The sequence below is a fragment of the Arachis ipaensis genome, chromosome B6 (assembly GCF_059453495.1).
Source record: "Arachis ipaensis isolate K30076 ecotype BB chromosome B6, ASM5945349v1, whole genome shotgun sequence".
Taxonomy (NCBI): domain Eukaryota; kingdom Viridiplantae; phylum Streptophyta; class Magnoliopsida; order Fabales; family Fabaceae; genus Arachis; species Arachis ipaensis.
The window spans coordinates 23,015,403-23,025,335 of record NC_142441.1 but is presented as its reverse complement, the minus strand read 5'-3'; the positions used below and the strand labels follow the sequence as shown (position 1 = coordinate 23,025,335).

General features: G+C 29.2%; 2 pseudogenes; both read right to left on the bottom strand.

The window, feature by feature from the left end:
- Positions 1-1,040: 1,040 nt before the first annotated feature.
- Positions 1,041-3,790, bottom strand: LOC107648079 (protein NAR1-like; annotated as a pseudogene).
- Positions 3,791-5,805: 2,015 nt separating this feature from the next.
- On the bottom strand, positions 5,806-8,552 carry LOC107646656 (protein NAR1-like; annotated as a pseudogene).
- Positions 8,553-9,933: the final 1,381 nt, after the last annotated feature.

The following is a 9,933-nucleotide window of genomic DNA, read 5'->3' as shown; positions in this document are numbered from 1 at the left end:
CCGATGGTTGATTTCAGTTTTGTGTTTCGGGTTTTGAATAAAATATGAAAGGGCTATTTTGTTTCAGCATAGATAAACCGTTTTGAAAGACTTTTGAGTTTTTGAGAATTGAATGGTTCCTCTTTCAGAAAAGATTTCCGACTTTACTTTTATTGTAAACCGTTGTTTTTGAAAAGGAGGCATAAGACGGTTATTAATCACTGGTACGGTTTATACTCACGTATCCTATTACAGTAATTCCCAAAAACCCTCTACTGAGAACCCTTTCGAGGATGATGTTCTCAACCCCCTACATTTTTTTCCTTTCAGGATATGGGCGCAGAAGTTACGAAGAGCTTATTTAATTATTGTTGAGATGCTCTGTATTGTTTTAGCTATAGTTTATTGTACCCTCGCCTTTATGTTGATATAATCTCTAAGAGGGATAGGAATTGTATTGGATTATGGTTGTAATATTACTTATATATATGTATGTATATATATATATATATATATATATATATATGGATGTACTCTTTATGAGTTTTGTAAGTTGTATGGTATTTATGGATGTATGATATCGGATGAAAGTATTTTTGGATCGGTATTGCGACTTAAAGTTTTAAACAGGCTCATATTTTAGTATTAAATAATATAAAAGTCGTCGTAATGTCCGAACTATCAGAGTCGCGCAGCCGGAAGTGTGAGCTTTGGTAGTTAGGGTGTTACATTGACAAATTTGGATCCCACAAATAATAGAGCTTCCAAGAAAAAAACTAAACAAATATTTGAGTGATTTTTTTATTTGCAATCTAATTGGGTTAAGACTTAAGACTTAATTGAAGAAGGGTATACAATACAAGACTCACTAGTTCTAACTGGGGTTAGTATAAATATGGAGAGTGTAAATTATATATACATAAGAAAATATCTGCCCACTACCAAAATTGAATGATAATGACCCTTCTGATACCACAAAATTAATTGAAGAAAAATATTGGAAAAAAAGGTTATGTTCCTTCCAGCTCCATTTTTGTTCAAACTTCACTTCTGAAATTTTCTCACCAATTATGCAATTGAAAAGTAATATTTTTCTCGACAGGATGGTACTGCGTGTGAAGGTGTCTCTTGGCTTTATCAGAGCCAAGTTGCTCGAGCCACTTGTCATATAAGCCTCTTACAATAGGGTTATTGAATGGTTCCGCTACACGAACCTAGCATATATAGAAATTTAGTCATTCACTGATTCAAAAATATTGTAAGGAGAAAAATACAGAACAAACTTAAATTACAAAGCTCCACAATTATATCATTCATGAAAACTAATGGCAAGTTTACAATAGTTCTTACATTTTTCATGTAAATAGTTTTCAACAATTAGCTCAATTCTTTGGGAGATTGCCCTTTTTTTGGTTTAATTTGACCTCCGTTATTCAAGCAACTTACTTAAAATCAGTAGAATGTTAAATCAACATAAAAATAAAAGCTACATCAAAACAATTTGAGATGGAAAGGAAAAATGCAATACTTGAAGGACATGCCGTGACCTCCAGGAAATGATAGTCACATTTACCAGTTTTAAATTTTTTGACAATGTTTTATAGGTTCCAAAAATCATAACACAGAGAAAATCTCAACACTATTTATTTTCCCTTCCACCTGCATAGATATTAGAAAGCAATTTATATCACTATATAAAGATAATGATATATATTCTGTAAATTGTTATTATACATGAATATGTAATATCTTAAATACTTTGACAACCTTCATATACTCGAGCATAAAAAAAATCTATAAAAAAATTTTCACAAGAACTTGCCTCAAGTGTAACTTCTTGAAAATTAGAATTCAGTATATTTCTAAAGTTTAGAGGCCTATCAATCTGTCTTTCAAAAAGAATTTAGCGGCATATCGAAAAATTATTTCTACATAACCTCCAGAGCTTCCACGGACCCCATAAAAGGTAATCTTCTTTATTAATATTTGTCAACCTGCATGAAAAGGCATCACATCTAAACTATTTTACAAACACAAGAAACTAAAAGATAAAGGCAGCTTTTAGTTTTTTATGGTCTATCCAAAGGAGATCTTCTAAACTTTGAAAATTAACAACTTTTAACTACAAAATAAAAATGGAGCACAAAATTATTCACAAACAATTTGATAGAAGTGAATGAATTCACAAAACTGAGAAGATCCATGGAAAATACTAATCAGAATCAATTCTAAAATGTCTCCTGTTGTCAGTACAGACTGGACCTCTATCACCATGTTATCTTCATTCCCACTCCTTTCATCATGGGACTCCAGTTGGATAACAAAGTCATCCCTAGTAGCCTCAAGCATTTTATCATAACAAGGCATAACAGTGACGTGGTAAATTTCTTCAAGGCTGTTAAAAAATTTCCAAGCATTTCACTACATAGATAATTGGAAAAGATGGCTTCTTATTCATTTCAGCTTGAAAAAAAAATTCAAGACCTCATATAATAATAAGAGACATTTTCATCAGTAGAAACTTTATTATGTTGAGTGAACACCCTACATAAGCCCCATATCTTGGTATAAAGAGTGTTTTATGATGACTTAAATTGTTTGTTGTGGATTTTTTACTGTTGAAATATTTGCTAAAACAAACGACCAAAGTTGCTTCTCTGCATAACATGTCTAACCTGAAAACATATGTTCGCATCAAGCAATCACTTAGCATTTTCTCCCTCCTACTTGAACCCTTAATTACTAAAACCTATTCTAAATATTTTGAAAGTAAATTTTTTGGTTCCCCCTTCCTTATCACAAACTCCAAATGCAATTCCACAAAGCCATTAGTAACTAAAGAAAGAAGCCATTTTTCATTTATTTTATGCTCAAGACAGAAAGATTTAAAGAATTAATAACTTAAGATCTCAGTTAAAGTTCCTACTTCCATATTCAATATCAAAAGAATTACAAATCCAATATTTCTTCAACACTTTTCCAAGAAATATTAAATATAATGCAAGTACTTTCACAAATCACAATCATATATCGTGTTGTTCAGCATTAAGGTGTATCTGCTTGAGAGGCAAATTTCGAGTGCATTTGGTTGAGTTGAGTAAAAGGAGTGTTTTTTTATGATATAGTTTTCAATAAAGAGTATTTTCACAGAAGGTACCTTGTTTAGCCTGCAGGAAATACTTAGTCTTTTCACAAATATTTATATAATTTTTAGAAGTATAATTAGATTAAACAACCAAGTCTTAAATGTAGCCGTTACTAAAACTAATAAAGAGTTAAATTTATATACCTGGGCATGCAGAAGCAATCATAGGTAGGCTCGACTTATTCTTCTCATAATCAAACAGTTGACTCTGTTTGTACCTTGACATGAATTCCATACAAAATTTAATAAGGGTGAAATCTCTACTACAACTTATATCGAAAATTGCGATCGCTCCCAATGAATTGAAAAATTTTGTTAGCTTTTTGAAAACATGTAATAGCAAATATTTCACATTTAAACCAGGAGTAAAAGAATAAGAGAATAACAATCTGATACAAAGATAAACCAAACAAGCTAGAATTTATAGAAACTGAATGTAGGAGGCAAGAATTTAAAATGATTGTTTAAATAATAGCCTAGCCACGTAATTCATAGACAAAAAGCGCATATCTAAAGCAACATCTGAATGGGAGAAATGTCGAAATGAGCTGCAAGGGAGGACCTTGACTGGGGAGAAACAGACACAATAATTGCTTTTCCTTTATTAATATTAGATAAAAACTAATCCAAACTTTATTTCTCCAACATAACTATCTCCGCAGACGTCACACAACAACTATATTGTCAGACAAACTCATTATGTAAGCTTACATAGTGGCCTTATAAACCATCCCATAAACATAAGGGAATATGTTATTTTTTTATGGTAAAAAATAACTATATCTGTGACCTATTGATATTAGTATCTTAGATGGTCATTCATAAAAAATTTTTTTGGTGTAATCCAAATTCTCATATTTGGCCTTCAGAACCTTCAGAATATTTTCTCATAAGTCTGTTTTAAACTCATAATATCAAATCCTTCTATATAAATTTCAGCTTTAATTAATTCTTATGCAAGATCGAAGTTTTTTTATGGTGCTAAAGGTTTTGTTTGGAGAATAAATAAATTGCTAAGGCATTGGTAAATTCTGATCATTGGGTTTTTACGAATATTCTGATTACCAAACTTGCAATTTTCGACTTTTTAGTGAATTTGGAAGGAGTTGCTTTTGATATTAAGAACAACTTGGACTAGTATTTTGGAAGTAATTTCTAAATAGTTTCATCTAATACACCCTTTATTGCATTCTGTTCTAAGAGCCAAAATGAATAAAAACTTTGATATAAATTCAAATACCAAGTCTCCTTAAGCTATTATAAGATTAAGACTCCTAAGCATGAATGGTACGGCTATATCTCCAACAACAAACTATTATGTCTTTGTATCTCAGTCCTTAAGCTATTACATAAACTTATCATATTAGTGTCAATGTCTTATGGTGTTCACATTTAGTAGAAAAAAAAAGTCAAAAACTGATAGAGAACAAAATTAAATACTTTATGTTATATTTACCGAAATTTTTTTCCTAAATTATTTACTAAGTCTTGTCATATTTTGTCTAATAATGCTGCTTTATCTTATCATGTTCGAATTTAAAGAAAAATCATGTACTGAGTCTAATCATTATGTTCGCATATGATAGAAGAAGTTGATAACAAATGAAACTAAAATATCTTGAATTGTATTAACTAAAATTGAAAATTATGTGTCTGTATATTTTAGTGTTCTATCTTTTGATATTCACATTTAACAAAAAATATTATGTATACCAAAAGCTTATTTATGCATTTTTTTTATAATGTGTCTGTAAAATTTAGTAGGTAAATATCATGTGTCTATTACGGAAACTAAAAGCTTATTTATGTATTTTTTCACAAATAAATAAAAAATATTTTGTGTACACAAAAAATTATCTATTAAATTAATCATTATATATGTTTAATTTATTTTTAATATGTATTTTATATTTTAACGTATATCTGATATTTTGATTTTTTTATACATATATAGTTGCAAATAATTTAGCATCATAGTAAAAAAATTTCGTCAAATTAGTGAATATTAAAATGTGAAAAAAGATTGTCTCTATTTAAAAACGGTTTAAGTTTAATAAAATTTTGTACACAATAATTAAAGAAGCTTATAACAAATAATAACACATGATCACATCGCCTCTTATTCGACTCTATAGTCAAGATTTACTTGCTTCCTTACTTTTCACATTTAAATAAAATTCATCCCCTATATGTAAATACAACGATGAAAAATCAACATCAGGGAAAGTTATTTCCATTTCAATGTTACTAAACTCAATTTGTCATTATAAGTTAATACATGGAATGAACCTTAAAAAGTGCTGAAACAACACACAAAGTAGTATGTTTAGTTATCTACACATTGAAATTATTGACAAATTTGGATTCCACAAATAATAGTGACTCCAACGAAAAAAACTAAACAAATATCTAAGTGATTTTTTCATTTGTAATCTAATTGGATTAAGACTTAAGACTTAATATGAAGAAGGGTATACAATACGAAATTCACTAGTGCTAACTTGGGTTGGTATAATATAGAGGTTGTAAATTATATATACATAAGAAAAAATTTGCCCACTACCAAAATTGGATGATGATGACCCTTCTGATACCACAAAATTAATTGAAGAAAAATACTAGAAAAAATGTTCTATTCCGTCTAACTCCATTTCTGTTCAAACTTCACTTTTGAAAGATTCTCACCAATTATGCAATTGAAAAGTAATGTTTTTTCTCGACGGGATGATACTGCGTGTGAAGGTATCTCTTGATTTTATTGGAGTCAAGCTACTCGAGCGACTTGTCATATAAGCCTCTTACAATGGGATTATCGACAAGTTCTGCTACACGAACCTAGCATATATAGAAATATAGTTATTCACTGATTCAAAAATGCTGTAAGGAGAAAAATGCAAAATAAAGTTAAATTACAATGCTCCACAATTATATCATTCATGAAAATTAATGGCAAGTTTGCAATAGTTCTTACATTTTTTATGTAAATAGTCTCCTGCATATGGCGCAATTCTTCGAGAGATTGCCCTTTCTTTGGTTTAATTTGAACCGTACCATTCAAGCAACTTGCTTAAAATTCGTAGCATGTTAAATCAACATATAAATAAAAGCTCGATCAAAAAATATTTGAGATAAAAAAAAGAAAAATGCAATACTTGAAGGGCATGCCATGATCTCTAGGAAATGATAATCATATTTACCAGTTTTAAATTTTCTGACAACGTTTTACAGATTCCAAAAATCATAATAGAGATCAAATCTCAACACTGTTTTTCCCTCCACTTGCATAGACATTAGAAAGCAATTTATATCACTATATAAAGATAATGATATATATTCTGAAAATTGTTATTATGAATATGCAATATCTTAAATAATTTGACAACCTTCGTATACTCGAACATAAAAAAGTGCTACAAAAAAATTTTCACAAGAACTTGCCTCAAGCGTAACTTCATAAAAATCCGAATTCAATATATTTCTAAAGTTTAGAGGGCCATCAATCTGTCTTTCAAAAAGAATTTTAGCCGCATATCAGAAAATTGTTTCTGCATAATCTCCAGAGCTTTCGCGGACCCCATAAACGGTAACCTTCTTTATTAATATTTGTCAACCTGCATGAAAGTGCATCACATCTAAACTTTTTCACAAACACAACAAACTAAAAGATAAAGGTATTTTTTAGTTTCTTACATTCTATCTAAAAGAGATCTTCTAAATTATTCACAAACCATTTGATAGAAGTGAATGAATTCACAAAAATGAGAAGATTCATGGAGAATACTAATCTGAATCAATTCCAAAACGTCTCCTGTTGTCAGAACAGAATCGACCTCTGTCACCATGTTATCTTCATTCCCACTCCTTTCATCATGAGACTCCAGTTGGATAACAAAGTCATCACTAGTAGTCTCAAGAATTTTATCATAACAAGGCCTAACAGTGACGTGGTAAATTTCTTCAGGGCTGTTAAAAAATTTCCAAGCATTTCACTACATAGATAACTGGAAAAGATGGTTTCTTCTTCGTTTCAGCATGACAAAAAAATCAAGACATTATAAATTATCATAAAAACAATAGGAGACATTTTCATTAGTAGAAACTTTATTATGTTGAGTGAACACCATACCTAAGCCCCATATCTTGGCATAAATAGTGTTGTATGATGGCTTAAATTGTTTGTTGTGGACTCTTTACTGTTGAAATATTTGCTAAAACAAACAACCAAAGTTGCTTCTCTGCATAACATGTCTAACATGAAAACATATGTTCACATCACAGCAATCAATTAGCATTTCTCCCTCCTACTTGAACCCTTAATTACTAAAACCTATTCTGAATATTTTGAAAGTAAATTTTTCAGTTCCCCCTTTCTTATCTCAAACTCCAAATACAATACCACAAAGTCACTAGTAACAAAAGAAAGAAATCATTTTTCATTTATTTTGTGGTCAAGACAGAAAGATTTGCAGAATTAATAACTTAAGATTTCAGTTAAAGTTCCTATTTCCATATTTAGTATCAAAACAATTACAAATCCAATACTTCTTCAACATTTTTTTAAAAAATATTAAATATAATGCAAGTACTTTTACAAATCACAGTCATATATCATTTTGTTCAGCATCAAGGTGTATGTGCTTGAGAGGAAATTTTTGAGTGCATTTGGTTGAGTTAAGTAAAAGGAGTGTTTTTTTATGATATAGTTTTTAATAAAGAGTATTTTCACAGAATGTATCTTATTTAGCTTGTAATTAATTCTCTCAAACTTTTAGTCTTTTCACAAATATTTATATAATTCTTAGAAGTATAATTAGATTAAACAACCAGGCCTTAAATGTAGCCGTTACCAAAATTAATAGAAAGTTAAATTTATATACCTAGGCATGCAGAAGTAATCGTAGGTAGGCTCGACTTATTCTTCTCATAATCAAACAGTTGATTCTGTTTGTACCTTGACATGAATTCCATACAAGATTTAATAAGGGTGAAATCTCTACTACTTGTATCGAAAATTACCATCGCTCCCAATGAATTGAAAAATCTTGTTAGCTTTTTGAAAACCTGTAATAGCAAATATTTCGCATTTAAATCAGGAGTAAAAGAATAAGAGTATAGCAGTCTAATACAAAGATAAACCAAACATGCTAGAATTCATAGAAATTGATTGTAGGAGGCAAGAATTTAAAATGATTGTTTAAATAATGGCCTAGCCACATAATTCATAGACAAAAAGTAAATGTCTAAAGCATCATCTGAAGGGGAGAAATGTCGAAATGAGCTGCAAGGGAGGACCTTGACTGGGGAGAAATAGACACAATTACTGCTTTTCCGTTATTAATATTAGATAAAAACTAATCCGAACTTTATTTCTCTAGCATAAATGTCTCTGCAGACATCACACAACAACTGTATTGTCAGACAAACTCATTATATAAGCTTACATAGTAGCCTTATATATCATCCCATAAACATAAGGGAATATGTTTTTTTTATGGAAAAAAATAACCACACCTAAGACCTATTGACATTAGTATCTTAGATGGTCATTCATAAAACTTTTCTTTGGTGTAACCAAAATTCTCATATTTGGCCTTCAGAACCTTCAGAATATTTTTCCATAAGTCTATTTTAAACTTATAATATCTAATCCTTCTATAAAAATTTCAGCTTTAATTAATTCTTTGGGAGATCAAAGTTTTTTTATGGTGTTAAAGGTTTTGTTTGGATAATAAATAAATTGCTAAGGTAATGGAAAATTCTGATAATTGGGTTTTTAAGAATATTCCGATTATCAGACTTGCAATTTTCAACTTTTTAGGAAATTTGGAAGGAGTTGCTTTTAATATTAAGAACAACTTGGACTAATGTTTTGGAAGTAATTTCTAAATAGTTTCATCTAATACACCTTTTATTGCCTTCTGTTCTAAAAGCCAAAATGAAGAAAAGCTTTGACATAAATTCAAATACCAAGTTTCCTTAAACTATTATAAGATTAAGATTCCTAAGCATGAATGATACGACTATATCTCCAACAACAAAATACTATGTCTTTGTATATCAGTCCTTAAGCTATTACATAAACTTATCATGTTAGTGTTAATGTCTTAAGGTTCTCACATATAATAGAAAAAAAAGTAAAAATCGATAGAGAACAAAGCGAAATACCTTAAGTTTTATTTACCGAAAAAATTTATCCTAAATTTATTTATTAAGTCTTCTCGTATTTTGTCTAATAATGCTGCTTTACCTTATCATGTTCGAATTTAAAGAAAAATCATGTACTGAGTTTAATCATTATGTTTGCATATAATAGAAGAAGTTGATAACAAATGAAACTAAAATATCTTAAATTGTATTAACTAAAATTGAAAATTATGTGTCTGTATATTTTAGTGTTCTATCTTATGGTATTCACATTTAACAAAAAATATTATGTGTACACAAAAAATTATCTACTAAATTAATCATTATATATATGTTTAATTTATTTTCAATATATAATTTATATTCTAACGTATATCTGATATTTTGATTTTTTTTATACACATGCATATAGTTGCAAATAATTTTAGTATCATAGTCAAAAAATTTTATCAAATTGATGAATATTAAAATGTGAAAAAAGATTGTCTCTATTTAGAAACGATTTACGTTTAATAAAATTTTGTACACAACAATTAAAGAAGCTTACAACAAAGAGTAACACATGATCCCATAGCCTCTTATTCGACTCTATAGTCAAGATTTACTTGCTTCCTTACTTTCTACATTTAAATAAAATTCATCCCCTATATGTAAACACAACGATA